The 16203-nt window shown below is 34.1% G+C and overlaps 1 protein-coding gene across 3 annotated transcripts in view; it reads right to left on the reverse strand.

The window, feature by feature from the left end:
- Positions 1 to 16203, reverse strand: part of BRINP3 (BMP/retinoic acid inducible neural specific 3) — a 399003-nt gene that overhangs the window by 329092 nt on the left and 53708 nt on the right. The window lies entirely within an intron of this gene.

Consider the following 16203-nt stretch of genomic DNA (forward strand, 5'->3'; position numbering starts at 1 on the left):
TGTTGTTGTAGTAGTACTTCTAGGAAGTCATCTATCAAAAATTTAAATATGTCTTAGTTATTTTCTAATATAACCATATTTAGCCTTTTTAAAAAATATTTTACTTTTTCATCTGAGAGAGAGAGAGAGAGCACGCATGCCTGGGGGGAATGGGATGGGTAGAGGGAGAGAGAGAACCAGACTCTCCACTGGGTAGGGAGCCAGATGTGGGACTCCATCCCAGGACCCAGGATCCCGGACCCTCAGATTATGATCTGAGCCAAAGGCAGACACTTAGCCAAGTGAGCCACCCAGGTGCTCCATATTTGGCCTTTCTCTTATCACAAGTTTTTTTGGGTTTGTTTGAGTTTTATTTTAGTGCTAAAAATTGACCTTTCCCTAAAGTTAAAACAGGATTTGATACAAAATATCAAAATTTGATACAAAAATATAAAAAATTCAAAAATGATAACTTATAAATACAAAAGTTATGAGACACCTTATATCCTTAGACAATAAGAAAGAAATGCCATATTTGATGACATGAAGATGATGTGAGGGGTAAGCAGGAGAAATGTTGAGAAGCACGGTTGAGTCATTCTTTACAATGACACAAAATAATTGTCTCCTTTTAGAAAACAAGTGATAACTATTATTCAACTTGGTTCTGACCCATTGAAAACCAGCTGGATAAAATAAATAACAAACATAGAACAAGCTTCCTATCTGAATCTAGAGAATTAATTATTGAGTGTACTAGCTTTGGAATAAAACAGAATTGTTATTCCTCCCTTCATTAAGTATCTGGTACTTAAGTTAAGTATATGTAATTCCTAAATGATATCAGCACAGTGACTCACCATATTCATTATTATTCTTGATCTCCCAAAACTTTCAATACTGTTGATCTCATCCTATCTAAAAGTCTTAGTGTTTTAGTTTCTCCCTTCTTCCTAACTAACTAGCATTCATTAGTAGTCATCCTAATAGAGATTCTCTTAACCTTCTGCTTGAACTATAATTTATCTTCCTTCAAGATGTCATCATTTCATGCCTCCTTGATTTTCAGTCCTCCCTAAATAGTGCAAAGAAGTAAAACAACATCATATTGGCTATATTAAAAGTCTCCAAAGTATTTAACTCTCTCACCAATACTCACTGCTTATGGACTCGGTGTCTGTGTGTGTATGTGTGCTTGTGTGTGTGCACATGCACGTAATCTTTTATTTTTTTAAAGATCTTATTTATTTATTTGACAGGCAGAGATCACAAGTAGGCAGAGAAGCAGGCAGAGCGAGGAGGAAGCAAGCTCCCTGCCGAGCAGAGAGCTGGATGTAGGGCTCAATCCCAGGACTCTGGGATCCTGACCTGAGCCATGGCAGAGGCTTTAACCTACTTCACCATGCAGGCACTCCTTGCATATGCACGTAATCTTAATCAGATTGCAAATTTCTTGCAGTAAGGCTTGACTAGGAAGTGTAATAAGTAACTCTTCCCAATAATGAAATTTTAAAATGTAAAATTACTCACCTTTTAAATATTATAGCTATTTACCAGGGGGAAAATCGTTAAATAAAATCTGACTGATATATAGATTACAAAAATTCTTTTCATGTTCTTATTATTGTCTCATTTTTTAAAATTTAAAATTAAAATGTCACTCAGTGTTTTGTTTCATTTGTGACCCAGTATAGCTCACACATTTTCTACCCTACTTGGTTAAAATCCTCCTTTCCATATCTTATATTTTCACAATTGCTTTTTTTTCTTAAATGAATTTTTATTTTCCTTCTCATTGAAGATTTATCTGAACATATTAAATATTCTACTATGATCTTATGATTTAAAAAAACCCAATATTCAGTATTTGCAGCATTTGTCCTGTTTATTTCACACAGTATACTGTCTTTCAGGTTCATCCATGTTGCCACAGAGGCCAGGATTTTCTTTTTTGAGGTTGAATAATATTCACTTGTGTGTGTGTGTACATCTATACATATAAATAATTATAGCATATTTATATATATGTTACATATCTATACCTATATCTATCTATATATATATATAATACTTTCTTTATTCATTCATCTGTTAAAGAACACTTGGATTGTCTCCCTATGTTAAGTATTATGAATAATATTACAATGGACATAGAAATACAGATATTTCTTTGAGATTTTGATTTCATTTCCTTTGGGTATATACCAAAAAGTGGGATTATTGGATCTAAGGGCAGTTCTATTTTTAATTTTCTTGAGGAATCTTCATACTGTTTCCAGTACCTGTGGCATCATTTTACATTTCTGCCAATAGTTTACATGGCTTTTGATTTCTCCACATCCTTAACAGCACTTATTATTATTTTTTTGATAAGTCATCCTAATAGGTATGAACTGATATCTCATGGTAGTTCTGAACTGCATTTCCCTGATAATTAATGATGGTAAATGTCTTTTCACATAATCTTTTGAATGAAACTAGCCAATTTTAAATATTTGAAAATTAAATCCTTTAAGATGAATCTATCCTCAAATTAAATATATATCTTTCCTTTTCACACAAAAATCTGCAAAACAGAAAAATAACAGAGCAAAAACTGAGCTTGTTTATTTTCTTTAATGGGACAGAACCAAGAACGCTATGTTCATGTCTGGAATCAGTTTGAGAAGTGTTGTGGAAGATATGGAAGGAACAGCCATCAGAAGCTGAGTAGACACTGTTAGGAGCAAAGTTTTATTGTGAAGCCCTATAAGGCTCTCATCTGCCTTCTACCTGCCTGCTTCAACTTTTGCTGCCTCAACTTGTAGGCCTCAAACATAATATAAGGTTTAGCTTCTTTGTGATCCTCCATAGCCTTCAAAATATGGAGATGGCTTCAAAAGCCAGTCATGAATGGGGCATCTGGTTCTCTCAGTCGGTTAAGCATCCGACTCAATTTCAGCTCAGGTCATGATCTCAGGTCCTGGGATGGAGCCCCTCATGGAGCTCCATATGAGGTGTGGAGCCGGCTTGAGATTCTCTCCCCTCCTCTCTTCCTCCTTCCCATTCTCACCCTGTTCTATCTGTCTCTCTATAACAAATAAATAAGTAAATAAATAAAGTAAAATCTGGCTATGATTAAAAAACAAATGGTGTCCCACATACTCATTATATTGCTGTCAAATCTAAAGCAATGTATGATAGATCCCTATTGAAAATGTGTTTGTAAGAGCTTACTTACCTCCCTAAGAGCTCCTACCTCTCTCTCTCTTTCTAATAAATAAATATTTGGGGTGCCTGGGTGGCCCAGTAGTTTAATCATGGAACTCTTGGTTTTGGCTCAGGTTAGGATCTCAGGTGGTGAGACTGAATCCTGCATTGGGCACCACAATTGCATGAAGTCTGCTCAAGATTCGCTCTCTTTCTTCCTCTCTCTCCTCTTTTGCCTCTCCCCCAACCTCCACCCACTAGCATGCACTCAAATCAATAAAAATCTTTCTTAAAAATTAAGTCCTATGATTTTTTTTTTCCCATATAAATCACCCTTTCTGAAGTATTCATGTCCCTGATATTAAATAACTTTCACGGAAAATTAGAATAATTCTATATTTTCCATGTGAGTACATACTTTTTTTAAAAGATTTTATTTATTTATTTGACAGAGAGAGATCACAAGTAGGCAGAGAGGTAGGCAGAGAGGTAGGCAGAGAGAGAGAGAGGAGGAAGCAGGCTCCCTGCTGAGCAGAGAGCCCGATGCGGGGCTCGATCCCAGGACCCTAAGATCATGACCTGAGCCGAAGGCAGAGGTTTAACCCACTGAGCCACCCAGGCACCCCGTGAATACACACTTGTAAACTAGAGGCTGTTCAGCTTGTCTAAGAAAGAAAGCGAATCTTAAAATCAATATTCATTCTTTAGTTAAATTTCAAATATTAGAAAATTCTAATTACATGAGTTCTTTTGTGATCTAAAGGGAAAATGAAAAACCAAGTGTTTTGACTGCCTTACATTTAGAAAACTTCCAAATTAACGTCAGAATTCTGACACCAATTTCCAAAAACAAAAATTCAGTTATTGGAGTGCCTGGGTGGCTTAGTTGGTTAAGCCTCTGCCTTCGGCTCTAGTCATAATCTCAGGGTCCTGGGATAAGCCCTGCATCAGGCTCTCTGCTTAGCAGGGATTCTGCTTTCCCCCACGCCGCCTGCCTCTCTGCCTACTTGTGATCTCTGTCTGGTAAATAAATAAATAAAATCTTCAAAAAATTCAGTTATTGCATGCTTACTAATTCCTTATTTAATTAATAGAGTTAAGAAAACTAAACCAGTATATTTCTTCTCATTATCTTTGTTCCACAAGGACAAAATGCAAAATCTATATGAATTTTAATTGTAAATCATTGGTAACTCTCATAAGAACTTCTTTTCATTAATGTTTATAAATTGAGTTTTAAAAAAATAATGCAAGTACTTATCCTATGAGTATTCCATCTAAACTTGGTTCTAAAAATATTTTATTGTAATAAATGGATACTTAAAACTATATATAGAAGTAGCTCATGTCAAGTTTTGGTGTCTGATGCCAAGTGCATCAGACAAGATGGCAAACCCTACTACCTCCCCTGGTTTTTCATCAATTCTTTGTAGGATTCCTCATCTTAAAGATTATGGGTATACATACATTTATACACACACACACACACTCACATGTTTTAGGTTCTTAAGAAACTACCAAGAGAACAATGATCATAAGAAGCAGAAAGTTAGTGTAAGTTACTGGTATATAGGCCTCTGCCAACTATAAGAAAAAAACATTTCTTATGTAGGAAAAAAAAATTCCAGGTCAATATGCAAATGTCATTTGAAAGCATTCTGTTTTTTAAAATAAGTTGTTTCTCTTGAGTGGTTTTACAAATATCAGCTGTGTTGATATAATATGTTTGCAAGCAAACCAAATTTGGGGACCAAAGTAGATTTTTAAAATAAATCTATATATGAATCTTAAATAAGATTCAATAAGCACACAGATGGTTCTGCAGGTGGTAATGTCTCAACAACGGAAGCTCTTCGAGAAGGAGCATGTGTTAGTGTCTTAAAGTAACAACGGACACACACAACTGCCCTAATTCTCCAGTCCATCGAGTTGACATCTTCTGCCAATCATCTGGCCACCATTACGTCTCCAATTGTCTCAACATGTCACACTCTCTCAACAGTCCTCCTGGTACCATCCCTGAATGTATATCCTGAACAGGTGTATATGACATGTGTGAAAAAAGTTAGAGATTGTCAGACCTAGAAAGGATGCAAAAACTGATTAACCAAAAAAGAAAAAAGAAATCTCTAGCAGTAAATGCAGTTAGATCAGACTTCCCATAAGAACAGAATAAAATAAAATATTTAACAATCATTCTGAAGTAGCCGAATTGACCAATTTTTTCATCTTTAAAAAAAAAGTCACATTTTATAGATACAAGTTAGTCTCAGCACTAGACTGTGTGTGATTAACCTATGAATTGTTCATGTAACTTTAGTAAAGTGTTAGGTTTTGATAAATTTTAGTTTAGAAAAATGAATTTAGTCCTCTGATTTTAGAAAATGTCATCAAGCCATCATCCTTGGCAAAAATCTTATTATTCTTTGAAAGTGAAACATCCCAAATCCTGTCACTTGTTCGGGTAGCATCAGCTATCTTGTTCAAAGATCCAGCAAAGACAGCTGAAATTGTATAGACTGCTGAGTCTGAACAAGGATATGAGCAAAAGACGGTGCTTCCCGTGAGATTTCGACCCTTCCAACCATCTAAAGGTTTCTATTTTAGTTACCAGAAAGAGGTCAGAACAAGCTTGTTCACTGAAACCTCTCGAGTGCAGAGGTGTTAGTTTCCTGCCCTCATGACTCTAACAAATTTAATAGTTGCATGATCTCACTTAGTATGAAAAGAATGACGCAGACATCATCTTGGTACTAGCTGCTCTACTGACAAGTGCACAAGCATTTAACCTAGCTCCAATTGTAATTAGAAATAAAATTATTCAGACTCTAATCCAATAAATTGTTAATCACCAGACTTTTCATATGTGTTCCCAGTAACTGTCCTTTTTTTAAAGTCACAAATCTTTTATTTTGTGTACAAGATGCAATTAAAGTGTAATAATGACTAGCTGATTCATGAAGAACCATAAAAGGTACTTAAACAAGATGGTTTTTTACTCATGGCTATTTAAAGTGATATAAAAGGCAACTTGGCTTTTAGGGAAACCTTGTCTTTTAGCAGGTTCCTTAGTCCATCTGTCACCCATGAACTATTGAAGATGTAATTTAAAAAATGATACTGAAAATGAATCTCTACATTATTTTATTCATTCTTATGTTGAAATGTATCACTAAATATCAGTTGGACTAAAGGGGATTCTCCAATCATGATAAGGCATAGTCACAAGATATATTTTATGAAAAGTAACTCATTCCTTATGATATAAATCTTAGCTCCATTTCTTGAAATTAGTTATATACATGACTATGTATGTAAATATTTTCTTCTACTTAGACTCCACACACCATAAAGGGCATATCTTAATGATTAGGATTTTAAGAGACCTGAAATCACTCTATTCATAATCTGTAATCTATATAAATTTTTTAACTCCAAACTTCCTCATATTCTCAACAGATCCTCACAAAAATACTTTCTTCATCCCCATCATGCTTCTCAAAGCCTTTTCTGCACCATTTCATATTTTCATAATTATTAAAATATGGTTGAGTAATTTTTTAATTTTTATTTTCAAAATTCTTATGAGAAATGACAATTTTAATGTTTTCCTTATGTTGTCATTCTTATAAAATATAATAAGTCACAATCATTGGAAAACAGTCTCTACTGACACAGATAAATTTCTGAGCAGAATCTACATTTAGAATGAACAAAGACATGAAAGTCAAGGTTGGCTGAGCCCAAAGGATGGATTATATTAGAAACACACTTGAATAGCTAACATAGATAAAATTATGTAGGCATTGGAGGTAAGGCTACATTTTTACTTTTGATAGACTATTATGGGTTACTGGATTAATAAAATTTTCAGGAAATTCACTATGGGATTTCTATGTTTCCGTAGTGTAGTGGTTATCACCTTCGCCTGACACTATGGGATTTCTATGAAGAACAGATTAGAAGTATAATATAAAACTTCCTTGATTTCTATGGGGTGCTTGGGTGGCTTAGTTGGTTAAGTATCTCCCTTTGGATCCGGTCATGATCCCAAGATCCAGAGATTAAGTCCTGAGTCAGACTCCTTGCTCAGCAGGGAGACTTCGCACTCTGCCTGTTGTTCCATCCATCCATCAATCCATCAATCAATTAATCTTAAAAAAAAACAAAAAACTTATTTGATTTCTACATGATCTTCTGTTGAGTTTTTCCCCCTAGCCATTCACTTGGTTTTCAAACCCTGCCTCCAACACCCAAATACACACATACCCTATTAATCTGTGTTTTTCCTTCACAATACCTATCACCATACAATATATGTACATACCTATTCATTTCTTTAATATATATCCTCAATTAGATCATAGGTTCCATAAGATGACATTTTTGTCTTTGTTTCTTCCCATTGTGGTGATCCCAGATAGCACAATTAATAGTAGTCAAATAACAATAAGCATGAATAATTTAAGATAGAAATATTCAAATGTTTTATTATAAAAGAAACTGTAATAACTATATTCCAAATATGATCTAAATAAACATATAATTATATTTAAGAATATCAAAGTTTATAATAAGAGGAATTTTTAATCCTTTGAGGGGTATATGTGTTTATGTGTAAGGGCCACAAAATTCATATTTATACTGAGTTATACCTGAACTCTGAGCATGAAGATATTCAATTTTATAAATAACTGTAAGTTACAAAATAAAATTTAATGTTTATATTCTTTTTTTTTTCCTTCTGTTGAGTAATACTGCATGGTAATACTATTGGAACTTACAGAAGTATTACGTTCCAATATTATTAGCAGAATTAATACAGAAGTATTAATACATAGGACAATACTCCCACATTACTCCACAGATTAAAATAAACCACTCTTATCATTTTGGCACATGCATTCAGGCCATTCTAAATAATTTTGAAAATATAGTTGTAATCCAACAGCATTAACAATGTTCCTATATTTATATGTTCCTTTATATAAATTATATATATAGTGTTATATATCATTAGCATTTCAAAAGATCATTCAAAACTCAGCATTTCCATTTAATTATATTCTTTATATTGTTCAAAAAATGCTATGGTTTCTTTTGAATGTCGGTAAGTTTCAAAGTTTTCAAAGTTTCTTCAAGTTACTCATTCAAAGTTGCGGAAAAGATTTTTGGAACCCCAACTATGTGTCAGACACTCTGCTGTGGTGACAACTGAATAAAACTAGCATGGGTCTTGCACACAGAAAGCATGTTTTCTTATGGAAAGGGAGCAGATATTAAATGGTAAACAATGGGAGAACATATTATAATTATGAATATGAAGGGCAGAGATAGATCCATGAGATTATAACTGAGAAACTATATTACATGTCCTTGAAATATAGATTTCATGATAAAGGTAAAGAAAAAAGCTTCCAATATACATATACACTTATTGATAGCTACTTATATATTTTATTATTTGCTATTTAAGAAATTAAAGTATGGACATATGTGAACATCAGAATTTTAAGACATTAATAATATATATTAAAATGCTATTAATTCTGGTAATGTTAAGAAAAATGATAATTTATGGTGAGCATCACGACTGCTTTAAAGGAAAATGTACTTCAACAAGAATTTTCTTAATGTGTAATTTGGTTATTGCTTTGTACTCATATCTATCTTTTGTCAAAAGTAAATCTTTTTAGAATATTCACATATAATTTTTGCATAGTAATATGATTCTAAGACTTATTTTTCAAAATGTGCACATTTTTGTCATTTCTTCAAGTATAACACCTCAGAAAGAGCTTGTTCTTCATTTTAATCACAGAATATACACACTACTGCATTTAGAGAAAACATAAATTGCTTATGACTGCCTTTATCTTAACAGTTGTAAGCTTTTATGTCTTTGCCTATATGATTTAATAACATGTGAATACTGTAAAAACTTGTGTGTGTATGCATGTGTAAATACAGTGAACCCATGTTTTCTGAACAAATGCCTGACTAAGTCAATTTATATATGGGAACCCATAAACTGGAGGCCACCCCAGTGGCCTGACCCATATCCTAAATCTAAACCTAAGTTAGCTTGCATTTATGGTAAACACTTCACTGTTAAAAGAAACCTAACTCTAATCACAGTCTCCAACTTAGCTTTAGCTAGTTTACTTTACCCTAGAAAAGAGGATCTGCTAGCCTTATAAGGAAATGCCCAACCTCAGAGCCAGTCATGCCCTGTTTCTGTTCTGCCTTTCTAATATTCCATAAAATGGTTCTTGTCCAAAATCCCTGAGGAAGAGTGTGTCACTGCTTGTGAAGCACTGTATTCCTCCATCCGTGGATTATCCTCTGTAGAATAAGAGACATCAAACCCATTACTATATTCTCTTAGCTTTTTCATTCTATGTGACTAATTTGATGGGACTCCATGGCTTGGCTTATGCGTTCAAAATGATACAGATAATTTTCAATTTTCATAATTGGAGAAAAAAAATCTAAATATTTATTCAATGTTATCTTGATTTTCAAGTTTGATCCAAGCAAAGTATTGAAGAAAATAAAATCTCTTAAAGGGCTAATAATAAATATGATTAACTGTTTTTTTTTTTAAATTTTCTTCTTTGGCATGTTAACTATTGCATAATTTACTTAGACTAATAAAAGAAAATTCAGCTCGCCAGTAGTCGAAATAAGAATATAATATTACCACATAATAGGTGTGTCTAATTTGCTTAAATTTAAAAAAATATATGGAATTCCATTAGAAGGTGTGATATTGTGATTTATAATAAAAAATGTATATTTAGTCTTTGTCCATGGTCTAGCAGAGCTCCTAGAACCTTTGGACTCTCTCAAGTGATAAAGGTGTCTTTTGTTATATTAATGGGATGAATTTTGGAAAGCCCTTAGGTAACCAAAAGGTGGCTGGTTGCCAGGGGCCCCACCCACACGTTCAGTTCCAATTTCGTCTGCTCCAACTCCAGGGAGGAGAGAAGGACTAGAAGGAGATAAATGGCCAATGGCCAATGACTTGAGCAATTACGCCTACACACTGAGGTCTTCATAAAAACCCCTAAAGATGAGGTTCAGAAATCTTCTGTGTTGGTGAATTTGTGAAGGTACAGGGAGAGTGGTTCCCTCAGGGAGGACATGGAAGCGCGGCACCCTTTCCCCACACCTTGCTCTATGTATCTCTCCCATCTGGCTGTTCCTTGGTTATATTCTTTGTAACACACCAATAACCTAGTAAGGAAAATGTTTCTCTGAGCTCTGTGAGTCCCTTTAGCAAATTATTCAAACCCAAGGAGGGGGATGTGAAAACCTCGAATCTATAGCCAGTTGGTAAAGAAGCATTGGTGATAACCTGGAATTGTGACAAATATCTGAAACAGGGAGGGGCAGTAATGTAGGAATGAGCCCTTAACTTTGGGATATGACACTATGTCCAGGTAGACAGTGTTAGAATTGAGTTGAATTACAGGACACCCAGATAGTTTCTGAAAATTGCTTGGTGGATGTTGGGGAGACCACTTTTTCCACCCACACCTGTCAGGATTGGTTCTAGAACCATTTAGAAGGCAAATGACAGTTATTCAGGGGAAGAACAAAGAAAAGATTTTCCAAAGGACAAAAAATTTAGTCATTTTTAAAACTTGTTTCTAAAACTTTAGCAAATATTTATATGTCATGTATGTACATAAAGCCTTTGATTAATTTAAAATTTAACACAATAGTAATTAAGTTGAATTTTCAAACACACAAAATTAAATCAGTTGCAAGAGAAAATGTAATGTCAGTACAATTAAAAGTATCAAATCCAGGTCCAAAGTCACAACATTTTTAAAAAATGAGAGTTAATAGAAGACATATTACTCTAATACTTGCGAACAAGTGCTATAATCCTTTCTCTCTCTCTGTGTCTCTTTTTTAGAAAAAGTCATTATAAGTGTCTGAGAATTTTTTATAGGCATAGAGTATAACATAACGTACAGTGTTACTCCTACTCACTTGTTCTGACTCCTTGGACATATTACTTAACTTCACTGAGCTACAGTTTACTCATCTAAAAATTTACTAGCTATAGTTCATGAAAGAGTCAAATGTGGTCCTGAGTATACAGTGCTTAGCACAGTGCAAATGCCCCATTACTACCTTTACTACTCACATATATTTTTTTCATGAATGTTTCTTACACTATTTTCATCTTTTTTGCTATCTTTTTAAAAGATTTATTTATTTATTTATTTATTTATTTATTTATTTATTTATTTGACAGACAGAGATCACAAGTAGGCAGAGAGGTAGGCAAAGAGAGAGGGGGAAGCAGGCTCCTTGCTGAGCAGAGAGCCCGATGCAGGGCTCGATCCCAAAACCCTGGGATCATGACCTGAGCCGAAGGCAGAGGCTTAACCCACTGAGCCACCCAGGCACCCCTACTTTGCTATTTTTAAACCACTTTTCCTTTTATCTTTTTTTAACTACTCAATGAATTGTCCATTTATCACTCATTTCTAGAAACTGTTCATTTCCTGTCTGTGTTTCCCAGGGTGACCCTACATCACATAAGATGATTGTGCCTGACACTTAATACTTGTATGGCCTGGGGTGAATTACTTAACTTTTTACATCTCGGCATTCTTATCTGCATTGGGAAATCATAGTGTGATATTTAATTCATGATGTACTTGGAAGGCTACATAAGAAAATGTATGAAGCGGGGCGCCTGGGTGGCTCAGTGGGTTAAGCCTCTGCCTTCAGCTCGGGTCATGATCTCAGGGTCCTGGGATCGAGCCCCGCATCAGGCTCTCTGCTCAGTGAGGAGCCTATTTCTCCCTCTCTCTCTGCCTGCCTCTCTGCCTACTTGTGATCTCTCTCTGTCAAATAAATAAATAAAATCTAAAAAAAAAAAAAAAGAAAATGTATGAAGCATTTAGAACGATGTAACTCTTAACTGTGACCTACATGGTATAAATGAATGTGTGTTCTTGCTCTCTTTAAATCTGGTTGACAAGTCATTTCTAGGATAGAGCTGGGCAACATATTTTGAATATATTAAATAATCTAGAACTGGAGAGATCACATTACTCAGATTCTCTGTGAATCTCAGGAAAGATGCCAGAAAATTATATCTTATATCATTAAATTATTTAAACCTTCAAAAATCATAAAAGTAACTGTCAGTGAAAAATGACACCTGCTGTCAGGTAAGTCAACATGAGAAATGACACATTCAGGACATATGCTGCAAGTTCATTACAAAAATTCTCTGATGTGATAGGTAACTACATACATACTGATAGCCAAAACAGCTGTAGGGTTTCTAGATTATAAGTGTCATATAAGCCCAATTTCCTAAAATAAGAGCCGAAGTCCAGATCTGGGGGAGGGGAGTGGAAAGAAGGAGTGAGTTTTAAAATCTTGAGTCTCATTCAAGAACTATAGAGGAGGCTGAGTTTTGGAATTAAGCATTTATTTTACATTTGAAATTTTTGGCTGAATTAAAATAGTTTTTCTATATAAAAAACGGTTTGACATATCATTTGTAAAAACTAGTAACTTTTACAGCAAAATTTAAAATGCTAGGGTATTATTATCCTGTTTCAACTTATTTTGTATATTGAAAGCAGTCTTTGAAATATTAGAGTTTTTAATCTGATTTTTGAAGGGTGCCAATTTTCATTTGTGTCCCAGGCAGGCAGCAAGCTTCCACTGATCTTTCTCATTTGAGGGGAAGAGAGAAGTCTCTAGACCCTCATCCCTTTCATACTGTTTTTATAGATGAGCATTTCTTTATGCTTAGGTCAACTCCAGATTCCTACAAGGAGGTGGGGAGCTTCTGAGGCAAATGTTCCCCTTCCTGGGGCGTCATTATAGCACAAACTTTTGTCATGAGGGTTCGATTTGTTCCACACCCTTGTATGAGGTTTACCTTTCCAGTTCTGAAAGCTAACATTTATTTCCCTTTCATGACTTCATGTTTCAATTTATAGACAACAACAAAAAATTATCCCACATTTCTGTACTTTAGGACCACAAGAGAGTCTTTCTAAGGCAGCCCAAACCACTATATAGACTTCAATTCTGTTTATCTAGCATAAAATCAGAGTATTGACAAAATATGATAAATATTTAAAATAGACTTACATGATAGTGTAAAAGTTTTCCTCCATATATATTGTGAACTGACAGCAGACAGATCAATTACTCTTAGCATGTGAAAAATTATTGTACCTTTACATATCTGGCAATTGACAAGAAAAATACTGCCAATCCTTTTAAGTTTTACTTATACTCTACAGTATATTTATGCACCCCAATATACCATAATTTTAACCATTTTTAATGTTTTAAATATTAAATCATTACAAAACAATGAAATACTGTCTTTTGATATTTTCCCATTTACAAATGAATTAGTCAAACTTTTGACTTCACACATTTCTCTAACTCTTCCACCCCTGAAACACAGTGTATACACATACACTTCCTATCATCGGTGCTAGACATAAGGATTTTATCTTTGATTATTCATGGTCGCTTTTATTTTTCTCACAAAGGGATTTATAATTTTATACCACCAAAACCTAATTTTGAACAATGTGAGTTAAATTTATGTTAACCTAGTTTCAGTGCTGCTCACAACCTGTTCTTTTATAGGATTTGCATCCTGAATATTAAATTACATTTCGTTTCTTAGTTGGTAAGAGTTCCATAAATACACAGGGTTGCTTTTTTTAAGTAGGTATATGCACAATCTAATTTTGGATTTGTTCCAACTTATTAAAGATTTTAAAATATAGTTCTTCTGCCCCTTTCCATAAAAGAACTTGTGTGTATATAAATTCTTGAGTCTTAACCTTTATTCAAAATTTTGCTGTTCTATTCTATTCTAAATTTTACTTCACTATTTTCTGGAATATGCTGTCATACAGCCTAAAGATTAAAACCAGGATAACATATATTAATGGTTACTGCCTTATAGTCATTCATAATTCTAAACACTGCCCCTTCCCAGTCTTTTTGTACCCATTCAGACATACTCAAGTCTCAAAACAACAAAACCACCACCACCAACAACAACAGAGCAACAAAACCCTGATGTTAGTAGAGGGGCATTTTAATTAGGAAGTAGAGTCTTTGTATGAAAGCAATATAGTCAGGGAGAGTAGGGAAATTAATATTGTTAGAAGCATATGATTATAGGTCTTATAGTCAAGTCTTTAGTTCATTGTGAGTCAGTTTTGGGGTACAGTGTGTTTTTTTTTTTTTTTTTGGTTTTTGCTTTGTTTTGTTTTTTGTTTTTTTGGCTTTTTGTTTTTGTTTTTGTTTTTTTTGGTGTCGTTGTCCAGTTTTCCCAGCACCATTTACCAAAGAGACTGTCTCTTTGATAAATGTTCTGCATTGTCCTAAGTATCGACTGATGGATGAAGATGTGGTATGCTGTTCAGCAATAAAATTGCCATTTACATCAGCATGGACAGAACTTAGGGGCATTATCCTAAATGAAATAATTCAGACAAAGAAAGGCAAATACAGTATTATCTTACTTATATGTGGACTCTAAGAAACAAACACAGCAAGTTCATAGATACAGAGAATACAGTGGTAATTGTGCAATGGAGGATGGGGCAAAATGTGTTCAGGGCATCAAAAGGTACAAACTTCCAGTGTGTAAGGATGTAATGTACAGCATGGTGACTATAGTTAATACTATTCTAGTTCATATTTGACAATTGCTAACAGGGTAGACCTTAAAAGTCCTTATCACAAGAGAAAAAGATTGAAACAATTTAAAGCTACGAATAATGATGAATATTAAGTAGTCTTATTTAAAGCATTTTGCAATATCTACAAATATTGAATCACTATGTTTTATACCTGAAACTAATATACTTCAATAAAAAAAGAATTATGGTTGACCCTTGAACAACATGGAAGTTAGGGGAGCCAACACCCTATATCCATGTATAAATTTTGATGCCCCAGAACCTAACAACTAAATAGGTCAAAAGCCTTATCAGTAACATACACAGTCAATTAACATGTATTTTGTATGCTGTATGTATTATATACTTCATTTTTATAATAAAGACACTAGAGAATACAGTGTTACTAAGAAAAATCACAAGGAAGAGAAAATATATTTATAGAAGTACGTTCTATTTATCAAAAAAACCCCACATGTATGTGTGGGCCCACATTGTTTAAAAGTCCACTGTATATTAATCTAGGGACTTTACATACTCGTACTTACTTTAATTCGGATTGTCAAGGTACCATACAATAGCTTAGTAAAACATTCCAACTGCATAGCACTAAGAAATCCCTGATAGACACTTTGGTCCAGAAACTCTTCCCAACAGATTACTTTCCTGTTGTGCATACAAGGAAGGAACGGCGACAGCAAGTTTAGTAGAGATATCTGTAAGCACTGAGTCTGTCTAGAGCTTAAAGTTAGGTCATGTTATCAAAAGGAGCTCTAAAAAATACCACAAAGAAAATCAAATCTAGAAGTCTCAGGAATATTAGCTATAGGAACCCATCTACAGAAAGGATATCCTCTCCAACAACAGAAGGAAATGCCAGTACTGTGCCAATAATATGCAAAAAAGCAAGTAAGATGACTTAAAAGAGCTGGACTTGAGAAAGCCGAAGAAAACAGATGTGATTAAAGAGAAGATGAATGAGACATGGGAGGACTTCAAGGAGAGTAGAATTGCAATAATACAATAAAAATCAGATAGGAAGCGACCCCAAAGAGAACTGACATTTCAAATGGCTGTAGCAAGAAATGGAGAGAAGTATCAAGGAAGTTATGCTAATTTGGAAAGGAAAAGGAAAAAAAAAAGAGTTTAGAATAATGAGAAGCAAGGTGATACTCAAACGACCAAAAACAAATATGAAACCTATGAATTAGATGTCCTGTAGAGCAATTTAACATACACGGAAAATAATAAAAAAATTAGATAGTACTTTTTTTTTTAATGACTTGAAAGAAGATCTATGCTTGGAGACAGAGACTATTTAACAGTTTCAGGG

This window comes from Meles meles, chromosome 17, assembly GCF_922984935.1.
Source record: "Meles meles chromosome 17, mMelMel3.1 paternal haplotype, whole genome shotgun sequence".
Lineage (NCBI taxonomy): Eukaryota > Metazoa > Chordata > Mammalia > Carnivora > Mustelidae > Meles > Meles meles.